At 35.6% G+C, this 16,187-nt stretch overlaps 1 long non-coding RNA gene across 1 annotated transcript in view; it reads left to right on the top strand.

Annotated features, from left to right (window-relative positions):
• Positions 1-2,281: 2,281 nt before the first annotated feature.
• The window catches only part of LOC102155357, a 31,991-nt gene continuing 18,085 nt past the window's right edge, over positions 2,282-16,187 (top strand). The window contains exon 1 of the long non-coding RNA XR_005367958.1: positions 2,282-2,391. This is a non-coding gene — a long non-coding RNA (uncharacterized LOC102155357). The remainder of the gene's footprint in view (positions 2,392-16,187) is intronic.

The raw sequence follows: 16,187 nt of genomic DNA, 5'->3' as shown, positions 1-16,187 counted from the left end.
TTTTGTTCTTTCTTGTCACATCATTTAGGTTAGCTTGGGTAACTTACTTAATCCTCTGAGCCTCAGTGTGCACTGTATAAAATGAGAATAATAATACCTGTTGGTCAGGGTTGTGGTAAGATAATCTTGGAGGGGGAAATCACCAAATTTACCAACAACCAGTGTTTGTAAAGTGTGGTCTTGCACCAGCAGTTTTAGCAACATCTTGTTAGGAATGCAAATCTCAGGTCTCACCCAAGACCTACTGAATCAGAAAATCTGAGGATGGGGCCCAGCAATCTGTCTGAAAAGTCCTCCAGGTGTAAAAATCACTGATTTCTTTTTAAAATATGATCTGTACTATTTTCATCATAATGAATCCATGTGTGAAACAAATCCGCATATGTATCCATACAATCCAGTTATTAAAATATTCAAATATGTAAGGACTTTTATTATTTTATAAATATGAGAACTGTAATGTTCAAGCGATTTGTACTTTTTATACAGGTTTACAGTTTTTCAAAATAGATCATATTATAAAATTATATGCACACATACAAACACAAACATATATAATTTTCTCATTGCTTTGCTTTGTGAATTTGGAGATGCAGGCCTATTCGAAGCAAAAAGTTCTTCAGTCTGCTCTGGATTGAAAAACTTTCAGTGTCATAGCCTTCCAGACTGTATGATCCTTAAACTCACAGGTGTCATCTGGAAGACATAGACCTCTACCATTCATGCTTTGTTTTGCTGGAGTTTCCAAATTCTGGAGTCCCTTCTCTTTCAAGAGTCCCACTTTCCCTCAATTGATATGTTTTTTTTCTTGTTCTTATTGATTTCTGTGTTTTACCTTTTAACCTCTTTTTGAATGTCCTATAGAAAGAAACTAGAGAAGCACACTAATGATGCCACCTTTTAATACAGCCTGAATATTACTGAAAAGAAAGTTTCAGGTCAAGTAAATAACATCCACACTTCTCGATACTGTAAGTTTATCAGACTAAGTTCCCATTCAGCAAAGATTTATTCATTGAATGTTGGATAGGTTGGTATTTCCAAAAAATGGCCTTTTCCATCCACTTTTTCTCATTCTTTTTCAACACATATAAACAAATTTGAAGGTTCTTTCTAATGTAACCTAGCAGTCATAACACAGACTTGGCAAATAGCAATCTGAGTTCTAGATATTGGAATTGAAGTTAGATAGGGTTGAATTCTGTCTCCAAAATCAGTCAAGGAGCAGAAAGGATATGAACAGCAAGGGAAAAATCAGAATTCGGATTCATTTCTCAAGTTTATGCTGCATTCTCTATTGGTATAACAGAGTGAACTTCCAAATCTCTATCTATGCAAGTTGAGAAAGTGAGAAAATAGGAGGTGAATTCAGAATCACTATATTATAACAGGGTTTCTCAGCCTCAGAACTATTGAAATTTTGAGCCAGATAATTATTTGTTGCTGGAGTTATTCTGTGCATTGTAGAATGTTTAGCAGTATCCTTGGTCTCCACCCACTAGATGCCACTAGCATTCCCTTCAGTTGTGAAAAATAGAAATGTCTCCAGACATTGCCAAATGTCCCCTCGGGAAACAGCACTGCCCCCAATTGAGAACCATTTTGTTATATTCAAATGTCTATATCTATATTTAGATGGAAAGAAAAAGAAAGAAGAAAGAAAGAAAGAAAGAAAGAAAGAAAGAAAGAAAGAAAGAAACAAACCTTCTTCTAGAAGATAAAGATCAAGAAGTTAAAGAAAGTTTACAAAAAAGGGTAATATAGAAAATATACCACATACTGTTGCCTTTACAGTGTATAATACAAACTATATGAAATGGATAAGGGGCAATTAGTTGAATATAAACCTGTCATTTGTTTCAAGGAAATGGGCACAACCCAGGTGGATGAGAAATGTGATTTCAGCAGTTTCTCTATAATCAGTGTCTCAGAAGCACAGTTGAGGACTGAATTAACCATATCTATTCTCTGTATTCTGATACTTTGACATCTGGGGCCTTGCTGACCCTAGAGGGACTGACTGTCCCTCAAATTCCTAGAGATAGTCAACTACTTGCCCATGAATGTGTTTTTCAAATGCAAATCCATCTAGAGTTCACATCTAAACTATCTTGCTTATTTGGCTCTCACACTCCAGGCCACTACACATCTTCCATAATTACCAGGGCCACATACCAGACAACTAGAGACAGGCCTTGTACTCTAGAGTATGTTGAAATTATTCAAATTATCCAATCCTAAACCTGCTTACTCTGCCTTGTCATTCTTCATTCTTCCCACAGAAGCCACAATAAAGATTCTTGCCCACAGCTCTCTCTCTCTCTATGCCTCATAACCAACCCCAACACCTCTTCAAGCAACCCCACTGGAATGGCATGCCTATTGGAAACTGTGAGTAAACAACTGTCTTTTCAATAGGAATTGTTTCCTAATCTGTTAGCCTTACTATACCTCACATTTTCTATTCATATACTCTATTTTCAAATAAGGAGCATAAGTCACAAGATGGCATCAATTACTGGTTTTGACACATCCAAAGGAACAAGACTTGATCTGATACCCAAAGAGAAATGACACTTTTTAAAAAGGGACCATGCCTTTCTGCTCTTTCTATTCTTAAGTTTGTGGTTTTATCATTCTTATTTGCTAATGTTGTATTTTACCAGCTTAGTTTCAAAGGTGTTCTGGGGAGAGAATATTAGTGTAGATATAAGAAAGTGCATGGGCTGTGGGTATAAATAAAACTAACTTTGAATCCAAAGTTTATTCTAGATCTTTGGGGTCCTTTTCTGTTTTCACCCACCTGCTTTTACTTTCCTGTTTGTAAAACAAAGATAATATTAAAATAACTATTATGATATAGGATTATTTTAAGGATTATATGGAGTTGTATTAAACATGTATTCACTTAATAAAATGTAGCCTATTAGGTACCAGGCACTGTACTGCTTTTTTATGTTATACAGCGTAATGTTAGGGATATAAAAGCAAATAAGCAAATGAATAAATAAATGAAAATTTCAGTTGAAAGATACAGAACAGAGCAAAGTGTCCTGGAGGTATGGGCCTGATTGGGATGTGCTTTAGATATGATGGTCATGTAGACTATCTCTGAGGTCACTGACTGGCCAAGTGATGCCTGAAAAGCTCCTTCTCCTTTCTGAGTTTCCATTTAAATACCTGTAAATGAACTAAATATATGGAATTGCTGCTAGCAAACAATATTTAGTAAGTATTTAGCTATTATGACAAAGTATTGACTATTATAATGGCATTTGTTAAAGTTTATATCATTCTTAATGTAGACTTTGTGTTTCATCACTCTCAACAACTTCTGTTGATAATTTCATAAAGTCCCAATCTGAATGAACACCAATAAAAAATAAATTTATTTTAAAAAAAGTCCCAATCTGAAGAACTTCTCTCTGGACTAAACCAGAATTCCATCTCTAATTCCATCTTTAGTAAGACTTATTTTGATAGAGTGTGCTAGATGTCACAGCAATATTTAGCATAAGGAGTTGTTATCCAGAAATAGACACCTTGAGGATAAGAAGTAGTGTTTATAATTCATTTCCTAAACAGTGTTTTTAAAAATATTGGTTAAGTGAACAAAGAAGGAACCACTAATGGAGAAATTTTCAGCCATATTTTCTTTAAAGCCACTTCCATTTTTCTCCAAATTTCTCTATTCGTCTCTTTTTCTTTTCCACCTTGCTAGATGTTGTAGGTGAAAATAGTCTCTATATTTAAGGAGATTAAGTAATTCTCATTATCTTAACTTTAAAAAAGAACTTTAGTAAGAAAACACATATTTGCTAAGTTTCCAGTTACTTCCAAAATATAGTGTCATCGGAAAAGGAAAAAGAAACTTAAATAGTGCAGAAATTATCAAATAAATACATATTCTCAGTAGAAAATTTAATTTTTGACCTCATTCTTATGAAAGAAACATTCACTAGGAAAACCATTCCATAATCCGTATGTAGGATAAGGGTCCTTCTAGGGAAATCCAAATTTTATAGTAATAACTTAAAAATTAATAGTATTGAACACATATAATATGTGTCAAGAACTCTTCTAAATGTATTACCTTCGTTATCGTGAAATAGATGCTATTATTACCTTAGTCTTGTTGTGGAGAAAAGTGACAGAGATAGTAAATTAATGCCTATACAGTCAAAAAGCAGAAAAGATTGACTTGAACTCAGGCAGTTTGGTTCTCAAGTCAATGAATTTAGCTCCTATCCTATTCTTTCTCTTAAAAGCAAATAACCGAAGACTATACTTTCAGGGATCATTTCTATAGTTTGTTAAAAGCAAATAACCTCAATATCAATTTCAAGTCCCAGGGCTATACAAATCATAGGATTTCTACAACTAGTATTAATATTTAGGTTTTAGTCTAAAAAAAATAACCCCACAAAAGCAACTGACATCAATTTGTTACTTTCATGGACAATAGAGCAAGTATTTAAAAATAAACACTTCCAGTTTCTCAAAAAGACCTTCATATGTTACTTTAGTTTTGCCTTTTGGCATATGTGTAAACAAATTACACAGCATTATAAATTAATTGCCTTGGGATTGTTTTAGGGTGGCCTTATTAAAAACATCAAATAACTACTATAGTGTTTCTGTGAGCTGCTTGTACTTGGGATTGTACTTGGGGAGAGAAGAAAGAAGATATGAGGTCAAAAGAAATACCACAAAGGAGAAATTCAACATTTACCAGTGAAGTACAAAACCAGACACTTCCTTCAAGACACATAAGGAGGAAAAAGCTATTTATGGCAAAGAGAGTATGAGGAAAGAAGTATAAAGAAAGAGTACACAGAAATAATAGAAACTGAGATATTATTGAGAAATAATCAGAAAATGCGTTGCTTTTTATTCCAGAATTTGCTGTTTAATCCCAAAGAGCTTCAAGGCACTACAGATCTACATAAAGGTCTGAGAAATGTTTGGTATTCTCTGCTGCAGTCCTCTACTCAGTTATTATGTTTTACAAACTTTGGGAATATAAAGTAGGATTGAAATGACAGTGCATCGTTTTAACAAATCCTTTTCAGTATTTCTGGGAAAAGCAGATATACTGGCACACTTTGTTAAAATGATAAATTCTTTATATAAGTATTTTAGGAGCAGGAATAAAAACTGGCCCATGTGAAAAATATTTCTGCATAAAACAGCAAATTTTTATGTTATGTAAATATCACTGAAAGGAAAGATTTCTGCTGAAAGTGGACCAATTCCAGTGACTCTGGAGAAATTACCTTTGAGAAAGTTACTATGAAGTTAACTATTGGGAATCTCGCTGTTATTTGAGATGCTAGCATCCAAACGGTTTGAAGAAATTGCAAGGTTGAAGGAAACTGTGATGAAAGTTCCAATTCAGGGAGGAGGGGGAGGAGGAGGAGGAGGGGGGCGGGAGGAGAAGGAGAAAAATATGAAGCACAGAAGGGGAAATAGCAAATATTTTAAAAGAAGAATATTTCCTTCCCAGCTTAGTAGCCAAAACTAACTTAGCTCTGGACATCACTCAGGCATGTGACCTGTGGCCTGTGAGACACCCACCCAGACTACTTACACTTCTACAGGGTGGTTGAACATGTTTTAATGCCATGTTAACTTGTGACAACCTACCGATGTCTAGTTTCCTAACGTACATCTTCAAGTAATTTTTCAAGAGGGTATTCCTATTACATTTTTTGAGCCCTTGAGTATCTGACAGTGTTTCTCTGCTCCCTTCCTACATGAATGACTCCAAGGAGATTGTCCCATGGCTCCCTGATAGCCACTGTTGGAATGGGAGATTTTATTGCCAGCCTGAGTTTTATACCAAGGTGCCTGAAGGGGCTTTTATGTAGTTATTTGTTAGGTCTTTGCCACTTCACAATATTGCAAAAATGGGACAAGGTCTATCTTCAGTGACCATTCTTCCTGGAAGCCAGCAGTCCTTTTGATTTGCACCTCTAGGTATTTTTACACTTAAAAAAAAAAAAAGTCTGCTTCAGCTGTATCTTCCATCATATTCTGGCCACATTCATGATTTCTTCTTCAAAAGAACATTAATTGTCAGGCTGGATGTCTACCATTTGTTCTCTGCATCATTCCTCAGTCCCCATCATATTGTATCTTTTTGTTTTGCAGTAATAGTTTCAGGGGGCTCTCCACGCCAATGATTCAAATGTTTAGCATTATTGAGTCCTTCTTTATGACCTCCAGTGCAAGTGTTAATTCACAAAACTGAATTCCAGTCTTGCTTTTTCTCCTTATCTTTTCAGTGTTTCAGGGCTCTTCCTTACTTCACCAACTTCGCTATACTGAACATGCATGTAGGTTCTACAATCACACTACATGTGTTCTTCTCCCAACTACCACTTCTTTGCTGTGTAATTGTAGGAAAAGTGTGTTATAGTTCCCAACAATTATTGAAAAGAGGGAAGCAGACACATATCTAAGCTTATCCTCCCTTCTCTTCTCCCACCCCCTGATTCTCTGTTATCACTGGGCTGTTGTACCTGGTGTCGCAAACACATACAAATCCCTTCCCAACAAATAAAAGAAAGAGCAAAAGAAGATAATGACAGTAACTTCCTAACAAATTTGTTGTGACCATTAAATGAAATGATCTATGGGAAATGCTTAACTTAGTGCTTGGTAGAGAATAAGAAGTTAGCAAATACTAGTTCTCATTTTCATCATCACTATCATCATCTAACGGCGCCTTCATATCTCCTCCTCACAGTTTGCTCCTATTTCTGCTCACAACACAGTGATTCTACAGTGTTCTCATTCTTGTTCTTATTCTTCTTGTTTCAAGTCTGTTTGGGTTGCAAAATCCAAACAAAGAGATTGATTTATAGCCTGAAATCTGAAGCGCCTCCACCTCGTCATCTCAGTTTGCCAGGTTTTGAGAGTTCACCTGATTTGGTCCACATCTCGAGTTCATTCCAGAGGAAACATGTTCCCATAGCCACCAGCCACCACCACAAATGCTATGTGAACACACAGAGTTTTAAATAAATTATAATCACATCCTTCTACCAAAATACAGTCACCAGCAATATACATAATTTCTTAAAAGTTTTCCCAGCACTTTTTATCAGAGAGTGGACTAAAAAAATGTATATTGTGTTATTTATTTCAATCAACTCATATTTACTGAGCACTATGTACCAACCTGTTAAATGAACTTTCTGCTTTCATTCATGTTTTAAGAGACATTTCATTTTTGTTCTCAACCCTTCCTGGAATATAAACTTTCTGAGTGGCTTTAAATAATGCGGCTGGCCACCGTAATACTAAGAGTCATTTATGTTTTCCTAAACTTTGTTTCTCCTGATTCAATCAGTGATGTGCACTACTTTTTAGGGAGGGAAGAATCTCATTATTCAGTTGATTTATTAATGATACCACTTCAAAGAAAAGCAGTAACCAGAAATTAATAAAACAAACTACACTTCTGAAGCTAAGCAAGTGTACATATCCTTACTTTTGAATGACAGAGAAGTCAACTTGAAAAGTGATGAGATATCAGAGAAACAGACCAAACAGAAAGATGACAATATTTTTTTAAGATTTTATTTATTTATTCATGAAAGACACACAGAGAGAGGCAGAGACATAGGCAGAGGGAAAAGCAGGCTCCCTGAGGGGAACCCAGTGGGAGACTCAATCCCAGAACCCCAGGCTCATGACCTGAGTCAAAGGCAGACGCTCAACCACTGAGCCACCTAGATGCTCTAGAAAGATGACAATCTTGAAAAGAAGTTGACAAAGTAATGGCTGCTTCAACAATGATAAAAAAAAAAAAAAAAAAAAAAAAAAAAACTAGAATAAGCCAGAAGACAACACTTATTTTCAAAACATCAAAACCCTAAAATCCCTGTAAGTTTAATGACTGTTTAGGATCCAAAAATAGGTTAGATTTGAATTAATTCTGCCTTAACTTTCATGGGGAACAAAACAGGAAATCTCATAAGCACCTTATAAAATACGTTGAGGTTATCTCCTATGGCCTTCTCTTTTCCCTCAGGTCAGAGTTAAATTTGTAAATAACTTTTCTCAATGAGAGAAGACCTGTGAGTAAAGCACACAAAGAACAATTACTAACATAGGCAAAGAAAATGCTAAATGGAAAATCCGAATTAGGCATGTTCACAATTTAAAATGTTCCATGTAGGAATCAAGGTAAAAACCATATAATCGTGGAATGTGAGAACCAAGGTGTCTTTTTATTTTTATTTTTTTCCATGGTGTCTTTTGAAAAGTCATTTAGTTTAATCCTTTTTTTTTTATATGGAGATTCAGAAGTAGCAGGTTAATAAAGTCCCGTGCTTATGGTTACTGCCATTTGAGGTAGACTAGAAAACCGCACAGTGTTTCTAAGACTGCAAAATGTAGACTACACCTCAAGCCACAACACAATTGTACATTTAATATCTGAGGGTATATTTACCCCAATATGTCTGAATGACCTGTGTTCAAAGCCCTTGGCTAAATTACCAGAAGTAGTTCTAGAACAAATTGTGACTGGCAGAGAAAGAGCCTCTGTAAATAAATATGAAATTCTTAAAAACAGAGGATACTCTAATAAGTTTCTCCAAATGGATTTGTGTGAGCTATCTCTAGCTCCCACCTCTCCTCTGTAATCATATTAATCCCTCCTCCACAATTTCACTTGAATATGTCTTCCCCGTCTTTAGATGTTAGCTCAGTTGGCATCCTCCCTGGCAATCTCTTTAAAAATTGCAGCATAGTCCTTGACTCTCCATCTTCCTCCTCAAATTTATTTTCCTCCAAGTTACTCATCACCATCTAACATACAGTCTATTTTACTTACTTAGTTTGTACATTATCTCTTCATCAACCTATATTCCTGCACCTTGTATAGGTCCATTGTCAGCATGAAATATTTTTGAATAAGTATATGGATGATTGAATGAATGAATGAATGAATTTCCTAGAGTCTTACAAGCAGATTCTATTAATCCGTTATATCTTAAAATAGTCTTCATGAATATTAGTTGATCTGATTCTTTAAGTATAACTGAATCATTTCTTTCTTGATTAACATCATTATATATAATGATATCTCTGTATAAATTGAACTATCATACATAACTATACTATGATCACATCATGAATTGAGCCCTTAAAGGGAAGGGGGAAAAAAATCTCTTCTTGATACAGAATATATTACTAAAAAGACAGTTCTAGTTCTTTCCAAATTTGATGTCAGTCTAAATAAACAATCATCTTTGAGTTAAGATAGATACTCCCATCCAACCCAGGTCTTTATTCTTTATTCATATACCACATCTAGGATTATCCTCAGAGTATCAGAATGTATTAGAAGAGGTGGGACGTGTAGATGTGATTATGTCCCATGACAACATACGAGGTTTCTGTCATTGCTTTACCCACTGAAATCCACAAGGAGACAACAGGAAGAAAAAGCCACTTTCTAAAAAGAACATCATTCAGTCCAAATGTCCATTCATTCTCTTTATTCATGTTAGAATTTATTTCAAAGCACACTTTAATTCTGATCCACAGGAACTCTAAGATGTTGTAACTCCAGAGATTAAATTTAACTTTTTATAGTACTCCACTCCTTGCTTCAAGGTTTTGGCTCAACTGGCCAAGCTAAACTACTGGTTAAACTCCTGACATGAAATAAGATTGTTGCTTTCAGGCTGGTCCTAAGTGAGCAGCACCACAATGCAAACCGCTGGAGCTGTCATTACTTTATTTTTTATTCTGAAAGAAAGATTTGTACAAGATTTTTCTCAGTAATGAAAAAGAACCAAGAGAGCCCTAACTATTGATGATTTTTTTTTCCTCTAGCACAACTCACTATTTCTGAATTTTTTATTATGAAAAAGTATCCCTTCTCTTATTTGAGGGGGATAATCTAATGTTTCATTCCCTCAAATTTGGTTTGAAATTGAAAAATTTTCAAATATATGCTGTTTTTAAAAATATGGAAAACCCTTAACTGGTTTATACCTGGGATCATAAGGAAAGACCTGAACAAGATCTCTTCACCTGAGTGAAGAGAATTAGAATCAGTTCTTTGTGAATATATATGAGTATATATACAGATATTGAGTGTGTTTCTATATGTGTGTATGTGTGTGTGTGCACGCACATGCACTAAAGTGATCCAAGACCATCACAGAGATAACAATCAAATCCAGTAAGATAACATTTATTGAGTACTTATTCTGGACCCTGGACCAGAAAAAGCAAAGTAATTTACATATATGATCCTCACATTATATATTTGACTGGGTATTTTACAGATGAGGTTTGTATTAGTTTCCTAGGGTTGCTATAACAAAGCATCACAAATGTCCTGGCTTAAAAATAACAGAGATTTGTTCTTTCACAGTTCTAGAAGTTAAACATCTGAATCAAGTTGTCAGCAGGGTTGTGTCTCTCTAAAAGGCTGTTGCAGAGGGTCTGTTCCATGACTCTCTGGAGTCATGTTCTGGCTTCTGGTGGTTGCCAGAAATCCTTGGCATTCATTTATTTATCAATGCATCATTTCAACCTCTGCCTCTGTCTCCACATGGCCTTCTCCTCCTGTGTCTATATTCACATCTCTTCTCTTTGCATATGTGCCTATATTTTCTTCTCTTATAAAGATACCAGTTATATTTACTACTCCAGTTTGAGCTCATCTAAGTAATTACATATGCAAAGACTATTTCCAAATAAGATCATACCCTGAGGTTTCAGGAAGCACATTTTTAAGGGGGGCTGGGTCAGGGAGGGGGACACAATTCAGCCTAATAAAAGCTTACAAAGACCCACAAAGACCTCAGGTACTAAAATTATCAATTAAAAAATACAACAAATATGCTTGATATGTTTAAATAAATAAACTATGGGGCTTAATACATAACTAGCGCAAAAGAGATTATTAAAAATGGTAGAAGGGCAGCTGGGTGGCTCAGTGGCTGAGCATCTGCCTTTGGCTCAGGTCATGATCTCAGGGTCCTCGGATCAAGTCCCACATCAGGCTCCCCACAGGGAGCCTGCTTCTCCCTCTGCCTATGTCTCTGCCTCTCTCTCTGTCTCTCATGAATAAATAAATAAACTTTAATAAATAAATAAATAAATAAATAAATAAATAAATAAATAGCCTATCTTGAAAAATAAAAACATCTTTAGAAATAAAACTATTAAAATTTATATAAACTATTTAATTTTATATGTTAGACATTAGACACTGGCTATTCATGGCCAAAAAATGAAATTAAGTAACAGGAATGTTTATCTGCAATTTTCTAGAATATAACACATACAAGTAGATAAATAGAAAATAAGTCAAAATTGTTAAGAGACATGGCAAATAAGTAGGAAGATCCAACCAATATCCATTTAAATATAAATGGAAAAGGAGATAGAAAATTAAGCAGAAGAAGTATTTGAAAGGATAATGGGTAAGAAATCTACACAACTAATAATGAGTTAATGAATCTCAAGTGAGATAAAATGAAAGCCACATCTAGGTACACTATAGCAAAACCTTGTAACACCAAAGACAAAAATCTTAAAATCAGCCAGAGAAGGGGCACCTGGATGGCACAGGCGACTGAGCATTTGACTCTTGGTTTGGGCTCAGGTAGTGTGATCTCCAGGTCATGAGATCAAGCCCCAAGTCAGGCTCCATGCCCGCACAGAAGCTGCTTGGGATTCGCTCTCTCTTTGCCCCTCCCCATCACTCTCCCTTTCACTCTAAAATAAATACATAAATCTTTTTTTAAAAAATCAGCCGGAGTATACAGATTAGCTTCAAATGAATGATAAGTATATTAACATCTGATTTCTCAAAAGCAATAGTGAAAGTTGGAAAAGAATAAAATAGTAACTTCATTGTGCTGACAGAAACTAAATATCAATTTAGAATCATTGGTGTTTGCATGTTAATGTTTTTTTCCATCCTTCCATCTTTAACCTTTTTGTTTTCACATTTAAGGCATATCTTTTTAAAACAGCAAAGAGTTGAGTTTTCATTTTTTTCTCCAGTATAATACTACTCATCTAATCATTGGAGTATTTTTTTAAAGATTTATTTATTTGTTTGAGAGAGAACACTAATGAGCAGGGGGAAGGAACAACACCATGCATCAGACCATGCTAGCTTACAACGCCAAATCAAGGGAACCTTAAAGTCTCAGTGACTTAACGCAATGGAAGCCTGTTTCTCCTTATATCACAGTCACTAAGGGTTCAAGGATTATGACACTATCAGTTATGTGACATTTTCATCTTTGAGAGCGCCTTGGAATCCCATTGGGTCTACAGGGTCCTCTTCATTTAATGGCCAAAAAGAAATGAGCGAGAAGGAAGAACTTTCATGACATTGCAAGGGCCAAGACAAAAGTGCCTTATATTACTTCTGCCCATTTTTCTCATGTTAACTCAACTAGGCACTCACCCTAAGATGTAGAAGACTAACAGAATTTCCCTCCCAAATATAATGAAGAAAAAAATAAAGATATGTGCACATATTACTGAATTAACAAACATGTACAATATAAAGATTCGACAAAGTCAAAAGTTGGTTCTTCAAACGTGAAAAAAAAGGAAAGACACAAAAAAATATGCCCTTTGCAATCTATCCAGAGAGGGGTCTATACCACATTGTCCTGGGTTCCCATCATAACTGAAAGGGAAAGTTTCATGATGTCTGACATACTTGTTGTTCTATAGATGAAGAAGAATGTCCTCACATTCTTCACAGTAATCACTCACTTGGGTGGCATCAAACTTGACTTTCCAGCGGAACCGTACATCTACCAAAGGAAAAGAGATGGCATCTGCATCATAATTCTGAGAAGAATGTGGGAAGAGGCTATGCTGGCTGCTCCTGCCATTGTTCCTATTGGAAATATTGCTGCTTTGTGAAAGGCAAACTTATAGTCTAGTACATTTAGAAAACATGTTTCCACCTCTATAGTCTTTGAAACCATGTAAAACTTTAAAACACTTTTAGGGCTGAAAACGTATGTCTTAAAATTATAAAGCTATGCTTGTGAATGATTTACAGAAAGTTTTCAGAGCATGATAACCAGAAAACTGGGGAGAAGAATGCAGTTGGGAAGGACAAGGTGTTCTACCAGTACTGTCCTATTTCTAAAGCTGACCGGTTGGGTCCACCAGGTTTCATAGTACTGTTATTTGTATACCCTATATGTAGATATATATTTTTCTATTTAATTATATCCATTCAAATATTAAGCATTTATAGTTCTATAGAATAAGCTTTGTTAATGTATACAGATATGAATATATATAAAATGCCAAACCATGGGGCACCTGGGTAGTTCAGTCAGTTAAATGTCTGCCTTCAGCTCAGATATGATTACAGGGTCCTGGGAGCAAGCCCTGTGTCTGTGCTCAGTGGGAAGTTTGCTTCTTCCTCTGCCCCTCCCAACCCCATTTATGTGCGATCTCATGCACATGCTCTCTTTCTCTCTCTTTCAAATAAATAAATAAAATCTTAAAAAAGAAAAGTCAATCCAGTGAACTTCTAAATGTGGAGAATGATTAACTCTATAGAGGAAAGTGAGAGGGTAGTAGATGAAGCAACCCAAATATATTAATTTGTATATTATAAGCATTTCTTATGCTTATAATACATTCGTATTGAGGTAAAAATGTATAATACAATCATATAATGGAATACTCATAGTTATTTAAATTGTACTGTAGGAAATTATTTAATGATATGGAAAAATACCAAAGATATATTTTCAGAGAATAAAGATTGCAATTGTATTACAGTGTTATGCCATTTAGATTTCTTTATAATAAGAAACAATAAAGCAATAGAATTCCAAAACTCAACAGGATGGTGATAGTTTACTGGGGTGGCCAAGGATAAGAAAGGAAAATGTATCCATTCATTGCAGCATTAATGTACCCGTGGCTTCCATGTAGCCTCGCCTCGGGTAAACAAACTCATCTGGATCCTCAAGAGACCTCGGAGATGACTAAGCAGGGATTTTCCCTTGGCAGATTCCTTTAGGCCCAACTGAGAAATAAGAGAAAAAAAGAAAAAAGAAAAAATATATATATCTCACCTCTTTTGCCTGACCCCTGGGGGGAGCATTCACTTTCTGAACCTATTGTATGAAATTTGAGGTCTTAGGGAAAAAACTTCAGATCTGTGCGACTCTTGCCCAATATTAGCAAATATTTGTGGTCTCCCTACCTACATAGGGACTGTATGGCTCTACTAAAAAATAAACAAATAAATAGATGACATCATTTGGCCTCAAGGAGGTGATAGCCTGGTTCCAGAAGAAATATTAATGCAAATTTAACTCTGTATAAAGTGATGCATCTAAATTAGGGCAATTGCAGGTTACTTTGAATCACAGTTGGTTAGGGTATCTGGATAGGAAATTAGGACAACTTAAACAGATTTGAAGGCACATGGAAAATGTAAGCAAAAACATCATTACCTTCTGCCAAGCAAGGTGGCATATTTCAGATTCTCTCTCAGAACTTTCTGATAATGGAGACTAACTTGCTTCCTAAATAATGCATATGCAGTAAAATGTAGGCTTTATTTTATTCAGTTCTCTGTGAAAGGCTTCCAGGGTTTTTCTCAAGCCTGTGAATCTGTCCATCCTTCAAGACCCAGAGCAAATACTGCCTTATTTATGAAGTCCTAATTCCAATCCACATGCATGTAGCTACTCTATCCTGTGAACACCCACTATGCATCATCTGCTCCTCATTCACAGCCTGTTACTTTATATTAGGTTCCATATTCAACACTTGAAAGAATTTGTACCATGTACCACTATATCTCCAGAGCCTACCTCAATAGACAAAACATTTTCAGAAAGTGTTTGTTGAATGAATAGACAATCCATAGATAAGTCTTAGCATCCTTGAGAGTAAAACCCATTGGCACAGTTATCTGTAATTTGTAGAGTTCATGGACTGGACCCAAGTACTGAATAAATGAATAGAGTCCAGTTTCCCTCCTTTTGATTCTGAAGAAACAACTTGGCTTGCCCTAAAATCTCTACAGGAACAGTTGTGCTCAGTTCTAGTGCTCGTAATTGCCATACATTTTTTATTCCCTTAACTCGTCCTAATTTCACTAACAAGTCCCTCATAAGTAACCAGTTAGGCATCTTGCTACAAAAGGAAAAAATTAAGGCATCAAGTCTACTTGATGACAGGTTCACTGGGAACATACATTTGGATGAGGTAATGCTCATACAAAGTACAATTTCCATGAGAGATCAGAAGTCTAACACCTTCCTGGTAGAGAAAATTAGATTTTAACAGGAAGTGAATATGTTACATATAAAAATTGTGGTGCAAACCTAACTCTAAAATGCCCTGATCATTAAAACCTGAGCAAGAAAAAAAAAATCTGAGCAAGACATATTTAAAGACAGCCCTCGCTCCCAAAATCATTTCTTGGTTCATTAGTCGATAAGTCCATTTGAAGTACATAAGTATGCACATTTCTGAAAATGATCCAAGATAGGAAATTAGAATTTCCATGACTAGAGTGAGTTCACCAAGGAGATGAAAAGACCATTAGAGATGTTGTTGGCAAAATATCACTTCTGGAATCTAATTTTTTTAACCAGAGGCAGTTTTCCTAAACAGGGGAGATTCAATAATGAGGCGAAGGAAATCCCTCAGACTGGATCCCCTATGAGTAAGTTTTGATAGTTGGACTGGAGAGCCCTACCTGCAAGGTAATAGCTGTCCTAACCATTTCTGACATGTCTACAACTTCCAAACTCCCAAATCTGACATGATCTTTCTCATAAAATTCCAAATGCATACATGCCTTATCCCTATAATCTTCTAAAGTGCCCTTGTTAATACTGTATGTGAAGAGGACTAACAGAAGGTGAGCTTTATGAGAAACATACTTGGCTTCCTCCTAGATCTTGTCCCCTGCTTTATCAGAGAAGACAGAAATTACTTAGCAAGAACATAACAAAATTTTGTAAGACCTCAATGCTAAACCAAAGGTCCAAGGCCATCAGCATAAGTACCTCTAAGATTCTCAAATCAAAAGCAGGTAATTATGACAAATACACTTAGTATCTTTTTTCAAAAAAACTCTCTTTTGAAGACCACCCAGTTCATGTCCCTATATGCCTACAGTTCCAACCACAGTGGCT

This window comes from Canis lupus, chromosome 12 (genome assembly GCF_011100685.1).
Source record: "Canis lupus familiaris isolate Mischka breed German Shepherd chromosome 12, alternate assembly UU_Cfam_GSD_1.0, whole genome shotgun sequence".
Taxonomy (NCBI): domain Eukaryota; kingdom Metazoa; phylum Chordata; class Mammalia; order Carnivora; family Canidae; genus Canis; species Canis lupus.
This window is presented reverse-complemented; position numbering and strand designations above follow the sequence as displayed.